This window comes from Ursus arctos, unplaced genomic scaffold (assembly GCF_023065955.2).
Source record: "Ursus arctos isolate Adak ecotype North America unplaced genomic scaffold, UrsArc2.0 scaffold_6, whole genome shotgun sequence".
Taxonomy (NCBI): domain Eukaryota; kingdom Metazoa; phylum Chordata; class Mammalia; order Carnivora; family Ursidae; genus Ursus; species Ursus arctos.
Window position 1 is genome coordinate 52,625,729 of NW_026623078.1, and position 17,927 is coordinate 52,643,655.

Sequence of the window (17,927 nt, forward strand, 5' to 3'; positions counted from 1 at the left end):
ATTATTATAGTTAATATGTTACACAAAGCACTTGGATTTTTCTTTTTGATATATTGGTATGAAAGTATCCATTATGCAAAAACACGTAAGTAATGCAATCCAAAATATATAGCTAATAAACAAGAGAGAGTCCTTACCGCAGATGTATTCTCACACGGGTACACAGGGAACACACGCAAGGGTCTCTGGCAGCCCTGTGGTATTCGGGAGCTGGAAGCAAGGTGGGTGAATACCACTGGCGGTGTGGACGAGGAAAATGCAGGGGAAGCAGACTGGAGTATTCTGCAATAGACAAGAGCAACAGACTGGATGGAGTGAAACACGGATGGAGCAACAGGGATGGGGCAAAAACTTAACTATCAGAATCAGCGCAATGCATTTACATAAAAAAGTACAGGAGTAAAAAGCAGCAAAACATGTTTTTATAAGGCTGCATATGAACACGAGTACATACTGTATCTGTACCAAGTGTATTAGGATGGTTGCCCGGGATAAGGGTCAGAAACTTGGAGGGAGAATGGAGGAAAATGGAGCAAATAAATAAAACAAGAGAGGGCCTTGCATGGACCAATGAAGACCATGTACTATGAACTGATGAATGTGACAAACTCAGCTCTGCCTCTGAGGTCCAAAACCCAGAGAAGTACGTTTAACCCGCTAAGGTTTTAATCTTGGGTGCTCGGCCCGTGGCTCCCGAGTGAGGTGTTTGAGAGTAAGGTTAATGATTGCTGGGTGGGTTTCTTAAGCTCCATGGATGTGCTTGGATGCTCTTCAGGCCAGAGGCTCTCAACCTTGGCTGCACAGGAGAGACACCTGGGGAGAAGTAAAAAAATCCCACTGCTGGGCCCCACCCCCAGAGATTCTGTGATGGGCCTATGGTGAGGCCCAGGCATCTGTATTTTTCCAGAGCTCCCCACAGGTAATTCTACTGTGTATCCAGGATTGAGAACATTGTTTTAGGCTTTTGCCTTTTCCTTTCTAGTTGCAAATGCTGCATTCTTTGGCATTGGAAAAGAGACTACTGAAATCAGGTAAGTTTCTTTTGCCAAACATTAATCTCGTGGTTAACAGAGAGCACCAAAGATAGCATAATTCACGTATTCATTTGATTATACAATCAAAACTTTTGGCTGGGCCACTGTGTGTGCCTAGGGTGGGTATTGCATAATTCTAGGGGATGTGTCCACAGTGTAGTTTATGCAAATAGAGCACCCTGGAGTTGACCAGTGCACAACCTGGTCTGTTGTACATGGCAGCCTGTATGCTACTCACTGGGCTGTGTCTTGGCTACATTGATGAACAAGATGACATGGTCACTGCCCTGGTGGAACTTTCAGCCTCCAGGGAAGGTGGTCACGTGGGACTTCCATGAAGTGTGCCTGTACGATGGTGGGAGGGGCACTTCAGGAGCTCAGGTCAGGGCCCCTCACCACATCTGTGGGTCATGAAGGGCTTGCTGGAGGAGTTGAAATTTGGATCCAAATCTGAAAGATAAACACACAGGATGATCAGGGGTATGGGAGAAGGACAGTGCTGTTCACCAAGAGGAACGTCCCTGAAAGGGTCGAGAGATTTTACTGTGCTCATAACACAACAAAGGAGCCGAAAGAAACAGTGAGAGTCTGATAGGTAGGGGTGAGAAACTGGTACTCCAAAGGAAAGCGAGGTCTGGCTACAAAAGGAGTTGTGGGCCAAGTTAAGAAGTCTGGGCATTATCACATGGGTACTGGAGAATAAAATAATCAAATATGAAACTTAGATCATTCTGGCAACAAGTACAGTTGAGGCTGTGGGGAGGCAAGAGTAGGCACAGAGGACTAGTTATGGGACTATTGTGCAGATCGGGGTGAGAGATGGGGTGGCTTGGACAAGGCCTGGGAAAGAAGAGAAATGGACATATGTGCACAATACCCCAGAGAGACAGGACATGGAGACTGCCCGAGGGAGAGGGTCAACGCTAGACAGAGGCGAGGCCGTTCACTAAGTTAAGGCACAGAGGAGAGGAGAAGATGGGGTGGAACAAGGCAGGGAAAGATGGTGATTTTGCTTGAACGTGCTGGTTTGGGGGGCTAGAGTTGCAGGCAGAGTTCCTGGGAAATAGGCTCTGAGACACAGTTTGATGAACAGGGTATGTTCTTGAGCACAACACAGAAAGGAGGGGAAAGAAATGGGAGTGGGCAGAGGGAGAGACTGAGCTGCAGGGCGGGCCCAATGACAGCCTCGGCTGTGGCAGAGTGTATTTTCCAAAGATGGCCATACCAACCTGTGGCCCATCCCACATGTTCTTCTTACAGGGAGCTTGGTGCTCCTCCATTAAGAGGTGGGGTCTACACTCCATGTTCTTGAACTTGCTTGACCAGAGTGATGCCGCATGACTTCCGAGGCTAGGTTATAAAAAGCCATATGGCGTCTGCCTGGCTTCCTCTCTCTCGCCATATGCATTTTGGGAGTCCGGAGTCAACAAATCAGAAGTTTGGCTTCCCTGAAGGCTCCATGTTGGAAAAAGCATGTAGAAAGTTCACGTAGAGGTAGAGAGTGATGCCCGAGGAGGCCAGCGGTCTAGCCCTGTGCAGCTTGAGTGTGCCCAGTCCAGGTGACAGACACATGAATGAGTGAGAGAGTTTGTAAATGCACCCATGCACCCCGCCCTGGGCGCCTGGGTGGCTCGGTCAGTTAAGCGTCAGACTTATTTGCAGCTCAGGTCGTGATCTCAGGGTTGTGAGACAGAGACTTTTGTTGGGCTCCACGCTCCGTGGGGAGTTTGCTTGGGATTCTCTCTCCCTCTCCTTTTGCCCCTCCCCACCCCCTCTCACTCTCTCAAATAAATTTAAAAAAAAAATTTTTTTTTTTTTTAAATTACACCCAGCCCCAACCTCCAAGCTACCCCAGCAGACACTGAGTGGAGCAGAGAGGAATGATTTCTCCTTCTCCAACCTGGGGCCCAGCCCAGACCACAGATTCATGAGCAAAATAAGTGTTGCCATTGTCTAAAGCCATTACATTTGGGGATGGTTTGTTACACGGCATTAGAAAACCCGGCCCATCAACTCACCTCTCAGGGAGCTTTAGAACTAGGATGGCCTTTCAGAGCTTTTCCAAGTTGGGCCAAGATGGTGGAGGCTTTATATCTCACACTCATCAGTGATTGGGTGTGGCTGCCCAAGAATTAGTATGACCTTGGACAAGGAGGGTCTTTCCAACCGAGGCAATTCTGGAAGGGGTGGAGAGCGGAAGGCTGGATGCAGACAGCACTCTCTGTGGCTGGGCCAGGAAGTACTTCCCTGAAGGGGGATCTGGGCAGCAAGTTGCTCTGACTGCCAAAGTCAAGGAGATAGCAAGCCGACTACACAGTCTAGAGCTTGGAAGGGCGTGATATTGGGAAATATTAACCTGTGGCACAGGGTTTCATCCTGTGGTCTGAGAACTGAGAACAGCCTGTACTGAATCATCTGAACGCAGCCCCCTCCCCTGACCTGACCACTCGGCTCTCAGGTTGACGAGCGATCTCCTTCAGATCATCCTCAGGCTCGCTAACATTGAGAATCTCTGCATAAAGATGGTATCAAAGCCACGGGGGAGGAGATGAGGTACTCCGGGGACATTACGTAGGATGAAACGAGAACCCTGGAACACCAGCATTTGCCAAGGAGAAGGGGTAAGAGTGGGGAACACAAGTGGTTTCTGGGAGGGGCAGGCTCTGGTAGCAAATACAGATGCGAGTCCAAGAGGGGTGAGAACACCGGAGTGTTTATTGGATTTGGCAACAAGGAGGTTCTCGTTGGCTCTAGCCCGGGAGTCAGGGTGGCTGTTAATCACGTGGGGGAGCTGTGGTGAGAGGTAGCCTGAGCTGCTTCCTGGCTGAGGTTCCTGGGGCAGAGGAAGGGACTAGAACTAAGAAAGACCCCTGGAGGATTAAATGAGGATTGTCCTGGGATGGGCCCTCTGCTCAGAGCAGAAAGAAAGGGGCCGACAGCGAAGGCAGCACAGAGTAAGACAGGAAAGAGTAAGTGAGTTGAGTAGCTGAAGGTAAGACCGATCAGGGAGACAAAGGACCGGCTGCAGGAGCTAAACCCAGGAAAATGTTTATTATCAAACACTCTCCAGGGTTTACACAGACCACGGCAACTCAGTGGGGCTGTCATTTAGTCACATTAGTAGCCAAGAGAGCAAATGTGTTTGGATTCAACAGAGTTTGGTTGCGTTTCCAGCACGCGATGTTGTATCTCCTTGGAAAGCCTCTTAACTTTTCTAAGAATTCATTTCCTTATCTGTAAAATGGAGATAATTATGCCTAACTTGCTACTTTGCGGCAAGGACTAGAGCTCATCCATTCACTCAGTGAGCGTTTAGTAAGCTCCGCCACGTGCCAGACACGACACCAGACGTGACACGGAAACAGGGAACAGCACGGGCCGGCCCCTCCCGTCCTGCAGCTTGTGCTCTAGTGAGAGAGATCAGCGTTACATCCACTAAAACAATATTGACATCGCGGCAGTTGTGGTCGGCGCCACAAGACAGAAAAACCAGGGATGTCAGATGCCGAGTAGTGCCTGAGACATAGCAGGGGCCGAAGGACTGGTATTCACGACCATCCTCTCCGTCGGGAGGGTATTGAACGGCACCATCTCCGGAAAAATTGTGCAAAGAGATGTTTTATATTCAGCACCTGCAGCTTCCCTCTCTCTCTCTCTGCTGTTCTCCCGCCTTCCCCGCCCGGGGAACTGTGGTATTTCACATGTGTCTTATCAAAATGAGTACTTAACTAGCACCATCGAACACTTCTGGGAAGAAGCGAGGCGACCGGGAGGAGAGAGGGCATTGCTTCTCGGCCTTCAAAACTACAAGGGAAGTCGGAGGCCCGGGTCACTTGAAATGTAAACTTACTCTTGAAATTTTTACACATAAAAACAAAGGTTTTTAAAGTGTTTTCTCCTCATGCATTCATTGATTAGACACAGCACAAAGATGCTTTCTTGTGATGGTAATCTGTGCAGTATATTGGCACCTCTTTTGTTTTTTTTTTAATTTTTGAAGTAATGTTGACATAAAGCTGACTCATTTGGCAGGAAAGTTTGCCGGTGTGAGTCAGGAGTGAGTAGGAGAGACATTTTACAACTGACCGGCCAGAAGAGTCTCTGCTACTAAACCCCCACTGGGACAGCGTGTTCACACCGGGCCTGGGGTTTGATACTTTGCACAACTTGGCCACGTACCAACTCCATTTGACGGCTGAGGACATCGAGACTCAGAGGTTTACAGAGCTTGCCCAAGGCCTCAGAACTGTGACTTGACCCAGGCCTTCTGTTTCCCAAAGCCCAGTCCACCACACCAAGCTGTCTCTGGAAGAGGAAGGAGCCGGAATGGGGCTGCGACGCTGGGTGGTCCCTGTGAGGAGGTCAGCTGAGGGGCTCCCAGCTTCCACCCCACCTGCCACTCACTTGACACACCCTCGCCCACTTCAGCAGCCTCCAGTCCCTCACACATACGTGACATGGAGTCGAGGACAGTGTGACAGGCCCTGAGGAAGACAGCAGGGTGGCTCACAGGAGCCTGGGCCTGGGAAAGTGCTGACTGGGCTGGGCCCGGAGAGGAACTTGGGCAGGTTAGTACAGCTGCGGCAGCTTTGCCAGAAGTTGTGCAGGTGAGAGAGAGAGAGAGAGTATGTGTGTAGGAATGTGTGTGTATGTGAGAAAGTGCGTGTGAACGGATGAGCGTTCTGGGAGCTGGTGTGTGCTCTGTCCACGGATATGTGGGAGAGCCAGTGTGCATGAGACTGGCCCCTGCGTGTGTTCCTGCGTGTGTCTGAGAGCACATGTGTGTGACTGTGAGTTGTGTGTGAGACATTGTGTTTGTGTGTGTAAGAGATAGCCTGTGTGTACGAAGAGTACAGCTGACGAAGTTCAGAAATCAAGGTGCTATTTAGCTGTCCCGGGTTACGCTGAGGCCTGACTAGGACGCCACTTTGATTTGCTTTCAGGGGGAGTCTGAAGGAACAGAATCCCAGCGTTACCCGAGCCACTAATCCCCGGGAGTGAAATTCCTACACACCAGCAGGTATTATTTAGAGCCTTTCTCAATTAGCAATCATAACACCTGAAGCTTTGAACAGTTGTTGTATGTTTATCTTTCTCTTCAAGTTCACTCTGCCGGCTCTCAGAGCCAGCCAAGTTCAAACAACCTTCCGTCTGGCGGCCACGGAGACGACGCCCCCAGCCCCCACCCCAAAGCAGTTATAACCAGACGGAGGTTGGAGCCCATTTCCATGGTCTCCGTGTGTGTTCTCCTGCCTTCTTGTTTAATTGGGCTTCACGCTGTGCCCACTTCCATCAAGGGCTTGAGGCAGCTTACGATGTCGAAAACACGCACCCGACAAAAATGCTCCAGAAACACAACTCCGATCAAACCTCAAGCACAGGAGAAGAAAGCTGTTCCAGGATGAGTGTTCTGGTGCTTAATTTGCACGGACGGTAAAAGAGACACGACAGAAGTGCAAACCCGGGTTAAGATTGAGTCGTCAGGAGTTATCCTGTCTGGATTTTAATTGCTGCGCCGTTCGCTTAAATTCTCCAAGCCTTGCTTTCCCCAGCACTAGAAATGGGGACCACGAGAGTAGCGACCTCATCGGATGGAGAACCAAGTAAGGTCATGTATATAAAGTACCGAACGCGGTGCCTGGCCCACGCTGAGCCGTCGGTTCCGTTGCGTTGTCATTTTTACTGCCATCGTGGTATAGTCGCTACACCCACATTGCCTCTCTTTTTGGTTGTGTGCACAGATCGAGGTGGGACTTCTCCCTCTTTGGCCCCTGTGAGGACAGGTAGCGAGACTGTTTTACTGGAGCCCTGTCATCCAGTGGCCCCAAAGCGGACACTGCGGACGGCTCCCGTGCTTGGCAGCAAGGTTATTCGTGGGCCGCTTTGACCTGTGGGCTCTGCGATCGCCAGGTGTGGAACGGAGCTGAGCCGAGGTGAGGTGATGCCATGCGCTCAGCTGCAGGTCAGGGCCACTGAGACTATTCCAGGGGCATCGTCCTGGAAGACCCACGGGCCTCCTTCTGGGCCAGCTTGAGTTCTGTTGCTCTCTGAGAACACCGATGCCAAAGAACACCGGTGGCCTCTGTGGTGGACACGGCCTATGGCCCAAATGCCTCCGTGTGGGGTCTGTACTCCACCCAAAATACCTAGACACACAGCCATCATGTCCATTACTTCCTAATTGTCATCAGCGGCCAAGTGAGAGATGATCTATCACTCCTCGAATGTAACTAAATACCCAGAGGGATCCCACTGAGCCCTCAACTTCCCAGCTACCGCTCGGCGTTGCCTCGGTTCCCCGGTTCCTGAGGCCAGGGTCAGCGGGGCAGGCGGGTGCGTGGGAGTCACCTCCAGAGCCGTCAGTCTACTCCTGCCCAGTCTTGGTTTTCCACGTGCACGTCTCCCATTCTCTCCCCCCGGCCAGCAAGATGGGTTCAAGGGCTGCGGTGGTTCGTTTGTTATCCCGCGTCCGCGTCCCCGTCTCTCACGCTCGGGTCTCCTGAGCGCCTGGCACTTAGTAGGGACTCCAAAAATGTTTGTGAATCCGAGTGTGAGTATGAAAGCGAGCAAGCAAAGGGAGGAACTCTTTCACAGAGAAGATGTGAAAGCAGGGGTAAACCCTGGAGGCCGTTAGGTCGGGCACCCACACGTGACAGGCAGGGACACGGAGGCTGCGGCTCCCGGACCACGTGCTGGGCCTCGGCAGCAGGACCGGAGTCCAGGTGCCCCACCGTCGCTGTGCGGCTTCTCATCCCCCTTCTTAGTCTTCGTCTCCCGTTCTTCTCAGAGACTGACACCAGGAGTCTGCGGGGGGATCTGTGAGCCCCACCTCTCCCCGAAGTCCCTAGTTCATTAACTAGGGGGCAACTTAGCCTAGCCTCCCAGCAAAACCGGATCCATACATAGTGACTGAATGCCTACATGCCGACAGCGGGGGGAGGGGGAAGGCAGGAAGCCCCGAAGACAGAAGCCGTGTGCGGCTTCTCTGCCTTATTAAGGGTCAGTCGGACACCCCAGTTCACATTCACGAGACAGTCCGGAGAAGGCAGCAGGCGCGCTTGTGGGCTTTCGGCGAGGAAAGATAAGGTGGGGAGGTCTCCACTGGCTCTGCAGGAAGCCCCTTTCTGCCTCAGGCAAGACGGAGGGGAGGATGTTGTGTAAATAAATGAGTCCAAAACTACACCCGGTTCACGTACCAGAATTCCAAGAATGATTAAACCTGACTATAGCTCCAGGACAAACAGAAATTTAGCATTGCAATTGCCCGTGCACTTTCTCTCCGTCCTGTCCCTCCCTGTCACACACGCATGCACACACACAATGTGAGCATCTGCTACCTCCTAACTGGTCCAGAAGGAAGGCGGTTTAGTCTGATAGAAAGGTAACAGGGTGCACTCAGAAGACGTGACTGCTGTCCCTGCTCAGGCACTCAGTCACCATGGTTCTGGCTTCCTAAGTTCTCCTACCTGTCCATTTTTTTTAAAGTATAATACCAATATCATTATTTATCTGCTTTACAAGGATGCTGTGATTACACAGCTTCATAGATATAAACAATCCTTAGAAGCTGAACTACTGTGTGCTCCACACAGTTGAAGTATTCTTCCAAAGGTATCTGTAGACTTCAACTGATTGATAGGTTAAGTGTCCTTATAAGAGGAACCACCAGAGAGCTCACTGTTTCTCCCTGGCCCCCCAGACACCCCCCCCCCCATCTTAACCATGTGAGAACACAGTGAGAAGGCAGCAGTCTGCCTTTGGCTCACACCAAAGCTAAATGGGCCGGCACCTTGATCTTGGACTTTCTACTTCTAGAACTGTGAGAAAATAAATTTCGATTATTTAAGCTACTGTCTATGGTGTTTTCTTACAGCAGTCACAAAACAAACCTTAATAAGTTAAAAAGGATGGAAATAATACAAAGTATGTTTTCTGATCACAATGTAATGAAATTAGAACTCAATGGCAGGAAAAAAATTGGGACACTCACAAATATGTGGAAATTAAACAATACACTCCTATATAACCAACGGATCAAAGAAGAAATCAAAAGGAAAATCGGAAAATACCTTGAAGTGGGGCACCTGGCTGGGTGTAGAGATTACTGAAATAAGTAAAACTTAAAAAAAAAAAAAGAGGAAGAAGAAGAAGAAGGTACTTTGAGGTGAATGAAATGAACACACAACATACCAAAATGTATAGAATTCAGCTAAAGCAGTGCTTAAAGGGAAATTCATAGCTGTGACTGCTTATATTAAGAAAGGAAAAGGATCTCAAACTGATAACCTGAACTTCCACCCTGAGATACTGGAAAAAGAAGAACAAACTAAACCTAAAAACGAGCAGAAAGAAGGAAATAATAAAGATTAAAGTGGAAATTTAGGAAGAGCTGACAAGAGGGCGGAAGTGGAGCAGAAGCAGCAGCACACCTTCCACGAGCTCACCTGTTGGGGTGGACCTCGTCCAGCCACTGGACATGGCCTACAGGCAGTTGATGCAGCTATCCAGTGCCCAGCAGCAGCGAGGCTCACCCTGGTTTGCGGAGGAAGCAGCACTCCCTGCCGAAGGGCCTGCCCAAGGCCAAGAAGGAGGCTCCTCACATGGGGAAGCCGGAGGTGGTTGTGGGACATGCTTGTGGGACATGATCCATCCTGCCAGAGATGGTGGGCAGCATGGTGGGTGTCTTTAATGGCAATATCTTCAACTAGGTGGAAATCAAGCCCGAGATGATTGACCAGTACCTGGACAAGTTCTCCATCACCTATGTGCCTGTGAAATAGGGCAGGCCTGGTATCAAGACCACCCACTCCTCCTGCTTCATCCCTCTCAAGTAGCCTGTTCCACCAATAAAGGCATAGCCTTCTCTAAATTAAATTAAGTGGAAATTTAATAAAATAGAGACTAGAAAAAAACCATAGGAAAAAAATCAATGAAACCAAAAGCTGATTCTTTGAAAACAACAACAAAAGAGACAAATATTTAGTTAGATTGACTAAAACTCACCTATAAAAAGGATTTAAACAGACTTTTTACTATGGATAGGGCCCTTAGACCCCTATTCATCCTTTACAATGGCTCAAGAGGCTGAAGTTTTAAAAGCTGGTGGTCCGGCCAAGTCAGAGGCAAGACTGGAAACCAAATGTCCTGATCCCCACCTGGGGCTTCTGACACTCTACCCCCTTATCTAATTTCTCACACCAAATCAAATGCTTGTATGTCAACTCATATTTGAAAGGCAATAGGAAAACCAATGAAGAGAACTTTGCCATGATGTAAGCTGAGAAATATCCTTGAATCAGTCAAATCACTGCCTCTTACTTTGTCTTCTGCAGAAGTCAACAAGTGTCCCAATTTGATTCATTTGAAGAAGGGATTACTCCTCCAAGCATTGGACCTATTTTCTCTGGTTGTTTAAGAACAACCCAAGGCTATAATAGATGTGGTAAGAGAAAATTTAAATCATGCTTAAATCAACAGCTGTTCTCTTTCAGAGTCATAGTGACCCTTTTGGGATTATAATCCTGGACAGGAAAAAGTTGAACAGTGGAGGAGCCAGGGTGTGCACTGTATTAGAGAATATGGTCTATTTGGGGGCAGCAGAATCCCCAGAAGATTCCCTGCATCTCATAGTATTTCAGAAACACTGCCGCCGGATGGGGGGCAAAAGCTGCAATGACCCTATTCCGTGTGATCTCGGAGAGAATGCTTGATTCTTTTCTGAGGAAAGATGAGCCTAGAATTACTTCCAAGAACAAAATAAAAATCTCGGATGCTGCTCTGATGTGTGTCCCTAAGTTGGTCTCCCTACTGAGTAAGCATTTTATGGCAGCCCCTATTATCCTGCGTAGAGGCATGGCAACTCGCAAACATCTAGACTTTGCCCCTTTCAAGTACTATTTTCTTGCAGCATTCCAGCGACAGACATGCCTTCACGATGCCAGCTGAGCTCGCTCTTCTCCTTGATAAGAATTTCCTTCAGCTAATGAGAGAGTCGAAGCTGAAGGCAGGGAGAGGATTTTAGCTGCAGTCAAATGAACCTGGGTCAAAGGAAGGAGTCTCGTAGTCATCATAACAACGGATATTTACTGAGTACTTGCTATCGCCAAACCATGTTCAAAGGACCTTCTGTGGATTAACTCATTTAATCTCAAGAATTCTGATACAGGTACTAGTATTGATTCCATTTCATAGATAAGAAAACCGAGGCAGAGTGGTTAAGAAATCTGCCCAAGGTCTCAAGAGGCTGGGCTCCATTAAGTCTTTTTTTTGAAACCATGCCATATTACCAGCCTTTTGAGGGAGTCAGCTTTAAGATTTGGCTCTACCAAGTAAGTACTATTTGGAGTTTACAGTTGAAAAGATTGAAGTCTAGAGCATTCGCTAGTGTTAATGATAGAAGGGTTAATTACATAAGGCACAATCATATAGCTCTCGTTTCAGTAGTTAGAGACCACCAAACCACAGGTCTATTGGACAGAGCCTTCTAAAACAATTCTGGATCTTTCTGGGAAAGTAGAGAGCCTTGCCCAAGGGTTCTAGACCCCAGCTGCTCATGAAAATCACCTGAAGAGCTTTTAAAAAGTACTTATGCTGGGGCGCCTGGGTGGCACAGCGGTTAATCGTCTGCCTTCGGCACAGGGCGTGATCCCGGCATTATGGGATCGAGTCCCACATCAGGCTCTTCCGCTATGAGCCTGCTTCTTCCTCTCCCACTCCCCCTGCTTGTGTTTCCTGTCTCGCTGGCTGTCTTTCTCTGTCGAATAAATAAAATCTTTAAAAAAAAAAAAAGTACTTATGCCTAGGCCTATTGAATTAGAATCTCTGGGGCAGAGCTGGGACAACTGTATATATTATTTTAATCACCCAAGGGAATACCGTGCATAGTGAAGGTTGAAAATCACTTGCTTTGCCAATATTTTATATATTCTTGCTGCTTGACTACACCAACACTCTATTTAGTTAAGAACTCACCTGGTGAGTGTGGAACAGGGTTGGGGCATCTTAGAAAAGCAAAGTCAGTATGGCTGTTGGTGTCTTGAATTCTTTCTGTGAATTAAGACCCACTCACATAGCGTGCAACCACTGTATTCCATATAAACACGACATTAAGTTAAGAAAGGTATGTGCTGGAGCGAACACAAGCTTTTGGAAGTAAACTGGCTTGTGTCTGTCTAATCCAGAAAGGCATCAGCAGACTTACCTGATAGCCAGACATATCTTAGCTTTGGCCTTTCCCTCTCTTGGCATGCAAAGGCCTGAGGGTCCCAGACTAACCATCTGGCCTCAAAGCTAAAATCAGGCTAAAACCGAAAGATACTCAGTTATTAAAACAGAACCAAACCAAACCAAAGTAAAGTGTGGGCCAGATGAAGGACAGGCAGTCTCTCCCAAGTGCTAATCTGCAGGACCAGAGGAAAGAAGTGGGAAGGAAATAGGATGCCATCTCTCCAGCTGCCCCCACGCCCTCCTGAACTACGTAAACAGTTATTTGAATCACTTTGCTTCTCCTTCTTTATCCTGCACAATGATAAAGACCATCCCTATGGTGTTTTTAGGGCTAGTTATATAAAACTGCATGTAGTCAGTTTGAATAAGTCAATTTGAATGAGTCTTTTTTTTTTTTTTTTTTTTTTTTAAGCCTGAGATCAAACAGAGGAGAAGGAAAGTGGGGAGTGGGGTTAAATGATTTGAGCTGTTTGCCTTGGGTTACATGAGAGGGAAAGCGGAGTGTGCACCACTGGGCCATGCAATGCAGGCCTTTCTCGGCTTCCCACAGCATCGTACAGTACGGAAAGACACAGGCTTACCCCCATCAAGGCAGCGCTTTGAAATCCAACTCCCTTTCTAAGGCAGAAAATCACCTAAAGACTCGAGTTAATAAAAACTCTCTGATGAGCAGTGATGAACACTGACCAAAGCATCGGGGTCCAAAGAAAACAATTACAAATGGAAAAATAGCTGAAATTGTTTCTTATATTTGTCAATGAAATACAAAGTGTGTGTTAAGAGCATTAAATGTCTCAACGAGTTGTACCTGTGATCAATTTACCTGTCAGCAGATACTGAAGACAGACGATGTCGTTGAAATGGTCACAGAAGCATGTTAGTGGTCTTGCTTTGAATTACAAAACCTGTGACTTTTTATGAGCTGTCCTCTCTTTTGCACATTTCATAGCAGGCAGAAGGACTGAGCTGCAGCACCCTCGTTCCCCACCCCCTCCCCCCACCCCCTCAGCTTTCCTTTTAAGTTTTGGCCCATATGCTAATGACAAAAGGAGTGCCGGGAGGGAGGGCTTTCCACTCCAAGATCCTTTGGTGCCCAGCATGGGCTGGAGTCAGGGAAGGGGGGGTTCATCCCCACCAGAGACAGAGTGTCTCAAACAGGAGCCTCTGCTTTTTTTCTGAGGAGAAAAGCCTTCACGATGAGGCTGATCATAAGGAGAGATAGGGATACTGCTGGCCAAGATTTCTTAACTCCCTTTATTTCTGGTTTGCATATTCACCGACGAAGATCTTCATTGCTGAGAAGCTGTCTGAAACCTATTTATATGCATTTAACCAAAGTGAATTTGCTTTCTCTAATCCCTAGAAGGACGGAGGAGAATCACTATTTATTAAATTTTAAAGTATGCCAGGTCCCTTACAAACAGTCTCATTTTAAAACCTGTAGCCACCCACTGAGGTCAGCATTATTAGTTCTCTTTTATACAGACAAAGAAAATAAGGTTCAGAGAGGGGAGATAACTTTTCCAAGGTCACACAGTAAGCCCATGGTGGAGCCAGGTTTCAAGCCTAAGTGTGTTGGGCCTGGGGTCCTCACTCTTGTCCTCTCTACTAGGTAGTGTGCTAATTTCTCCTTTCCGTCCATCGTTATCTTCCTCCAATTCTCTTGCCTCCTGTCCTGAAGGGTGGTTTTACCAAGAACTGCATCTTCCCCCACACTCTCCTTATTCGTAATGACAGAGCAGTTGTCCCTGACTGAGCCTCCAGACAGCCTTAACACGAGTGTAGGAATTTTGGGGCAATTGCAACCTTGATGACCTTTTGTGACCAGAAGAAAGGATAAATGATAGCCTGTCTTCTGATATTCCAATCTTCCCTTTCTCTAGCTTTTCTCATGCTCCTTCTTGATACTATGGGGACATTTCTGTTCCAGCTTAGGTCATAAGGGTTAAAAGCTTGGGCTCTGGAATAAGATAGAGCCAAGTTTAAATGGTTTTGTGTAAGGGACTTGACTTTGTAAAATGAGGGTGATCATGGGATTTTGTGAGCAGTACACGAAATAATGCAAGCAAAGAGCTTAGAGTGACGGCTGGTACATAGAAGTGGCCTTGGTAAGTGTTTCTCCTCCTCATCCTCAGTGTCCTCCTCCTCCTCCTCCTTCTGCTCTTTATTATTATGACTTCCCCTGGAAATGGGAGGCGGAGCAGGGGTGCAGAATTGCACGTCTGCCAAGATGGCGCAGTCTGGTCTGCCAGCTCTCAGCCATCAGCACGTTCTCAAGGACTGGTACAGAAGCTGCACAGGGGACAAGGGGAGAAGCAACCAAGGCAAGTCCTCTTGTCTTTGCGCTTTCCTCTGGCTCCAGAGACCCCACTGGTAACATGATTAAGAATTGGAAATGGAGGTTGGAGGATTGTGGGGAGCAGAAGAAAGAGAGCTACCAAAATTGGAACTTATGTGCAATACAACTGTATGAGCACAATGGAAATAACATGGGTTTGGGATTGAACCGAGTATGCTCCAATTTGCCTTCACTGCTTTTGAGCAATTTACCTTTGGGCACATTATTTCATCTCTCCGAGTGTCAATCTCCCCATCCTAATGTTTATTGAGCTGCTTTGTATGCCAGGCACCTCGTTGATCACTTTTCATACATGTAGATATGTATGAGTCTCACATTCACGTTATTGATACCCTAGTCTATTTTATGCCACTGCCTAGTGAGTATCTCTTGAGCCATATATTGTGCTGAAAATAGGGCTGCAATTGTGAACAAGGCTAGCATGCTCCTTGCCCTTACGTAGCTTGTATTCTGAGGGTTATCTCAGGTATGAGTGAGTTATCATATCTAGCACATAGTGTAACTTTAGTGAATGTCAGTTCTCTCCTCCTTCACCGTAATTCATCCCATGGTGCTCCACGGAGTTCAACTATTAAGTTGATCACATAAAATTGACAGTTTTAGAATAAAAAATGGTTAAGGAGCAGCAATGGACTAACACAGCATGGAAGGGAGAAGGCCTGCCTTGACTTAAAGCGGTAAGAGTAGCAACAACCTCCCAGTGGAAGCTTGAATGGCACTATTTTTCTTGACTTCCCAGGGAGGCAATTCCACCTCTTGCTTTGTTAAACCTGGTTCTAAAAGCTAGGCATCAAAACAGACTGTTGAATGCTCACTGAGGTAGAAAACCAGAGCCCCACAGCAGCGTCCCACACTAGGAGCCAACAGGTGGGAACAAGGGAATGGCAGCGGAACCAGCAAACAGAGGCAGGCTGGCTGGCCCGCTGCCCACCTGGACAGACCGACAGACCAGCCAGCCTAGACCCAGAGCCGGGCAACGCTGCCGGCCTCTCTCACTGAAGCCAGTCTAACTAAGAGACAAGCAGTCCAGGCAAAACAGTACCACTTTGAATCCAGGCAAGGCATTGTCAAGGGGGATGCCCCAAAGTAATGCTCCTTCTGCAAAAACTGGGCAGCTCAAAGAATTTGACTCTTTTAACATCTAAATGCCCCCCCCCACAAGCATTTGATTATCAAACTCATTAATAGTGCTCTCAAGGACAATTATCTATCATTATGGATGTATTGCTTTACCCTTTTTAATTAGGATGATAATGTCCAGTGTAAATAAAGCCTCCTTTGCTAATTTCAATTGTGCCCAATGAATAGCCTTTTTTTCTTTTCCTTTTTTCCCCCTTTTCCCCTAGGGTTCTTTGGACTGAATTTACTCTGGTTCCTGAAGTGTGGAAAAGGTAAACAAGGTTTTGTTTGGATTCTACCCTTCAATTTCTCTGGGCTTAAACACTCTAAAGTACCAGAAAATTATCCCAATGAAAATAATCACTCCGTGGTATGAGAATAGTTTCAGAATGTTATAGTACTAAAAAAAATCCAGAGCTTTTTATAATTAAAGAGTTGGGCGAGGCGTTATTTGGCCTATTTCCAATTGCTTTGTATTTCCACAGAAAAGTAAACAATTTAAAAATTCATGTTAAATTTTAGTTAAATGGGTATTCAGGTCATTACAAAAAGGATTCCCACATGGTAGGTTCAATATTTCACATGATTACATCAAATTCAGTTACAAGAACTTAAAGTAATCAATACAAAATTTCTGAAAGATGAGATGCAGCAAAGGACGCACACACAAAAGGAAATAAAAGTCATTGAGGGGTGCCTGGGTGGCTCAGTCGTTAAGCGTCTGCCTTCAGCCTAGGGCCTGATCCCAGGGTCCTGGGATCGAGCCCCACATCCAGCTCTTCCGCTTGGAGCCTGCTTCTTCCTCTCCCACTCCCCATGCCTGTGTTCCCTCTCTCGCTGGCTCTCTCTCTCTGTCAAATAAATAAATAAAATCTTTTAAAAAATCATTGAAATAAGTGACTTTAGTCCTTCCTTGTGATCTTAGTCTAGTTAGTGAGAATTGACTTATCTCTGGGGAATGTGCTAATGGTCCCCAGCGTAGAGGTGTTCCTCATCTGACACAGCCAGCTTGTCTCTGGAGAAACCCCTGGCCGAGAGCAGTCAGGAATGGACGCCACGCCTCACTTATGAGAACAAGAACATCTCCCTGGCCTGTTCTGAATGCTGTTCTGAGGCTAAAAATAGGGCAAGACTTCTTAAAGGGTTTGAAGTTCTAGAGTGGAAAATAACTTGTAACAAAAAAGCCAACAGTTAGGTGGTTAAGGTTCTGAGTGATTATTGTATTCTTTCTTTCCACAGTGATTATTGAAATAAATTCCATTACTTTTGTAGTAAAAAATGAGGAAATAAAAAAAAATATGTGATGCTATAGGGGCGCCCTGGTGGCTCAGGTGGTTAGAGGTCGGGCTCTTAGTCTGGGCTCAGGTCATGATCTCAGGGTCATGGGATCGAGCCCTATGTGGATCTCTGTGCTCAACGAGGAGTCTGCTGGAGATCTCCCTCTCCTTCTGCCCCTCTCCCTGCTCGAGAGCTCTCTCTCCCTCTCTCCCTCTGTAAAATAAATAAATAAATCTTTAAAAAATATATATATGATGCTATGTAAGCTAACTTTAAGAAATACTATCTTCATTGGCTCATTTAAGGGGGTTTTATAATGGTTAGTTCTCACCTCAATTACCGTTTATATAGAGAGACTTGCTCAATATAGGGCAAACCCTAATGGTGCTCCACAAATTTATAAAACCCCTCTTCTATTTACCATTATCAAAAAACAGATCCCCCCCCTTTTTAAGTCTCTTTTATCTATGAAATCCTTGAAAATGATCTCTGTTATATTCCTAACAAACATCAAAAATATATGGGGGTGGATAATGTGTAAATAAGTCCTTAAAAACCTGTATTTTTTTGATTATAAGAAGTAATATAAGCCCACAACTATTATAAAAACTATAAAATAGTACCTAAAAAAATTACCCATAAACCTAACAACTGGAATAAACTCTTGTCAATATTTCTGTGTAACAGGCAGGAAGCCAATTCACAGCTGGGGGTTCCTTATCTAAGTGACTCTGGCCTCCTCAGTTGAGGGGCAAGGGTGCCAGACCTCCGTTGTGTTTGTCACCAGACCTGTTTCTGCCCCTTGTAATGGAAGTGATTTACTTGAACATTAGGGAAATACAAGTGAGAAAACAAAGAGAGTCTCTATGCAAACTAAATTGAATGTTTTGGAAAGACTCCACAGAGGCAAG

The 17,927-nt window shown here is 46.8% G+C and overlaps 1 pseudogene; it reads left to right on the top strand.

The window, feature by feature from the left end:
• The first annotated feature begins 6,594 nt into the window (after positions 1-6,594).
• LOC113252685 (40S ribosomal protein S15-like) lies at positions 6,595-9,868 on the top strand (annotated as a pseudogene).
• The last annotated feature ends 8,059 nt before the right edge of the window (positions 9,869-17,927 follow it).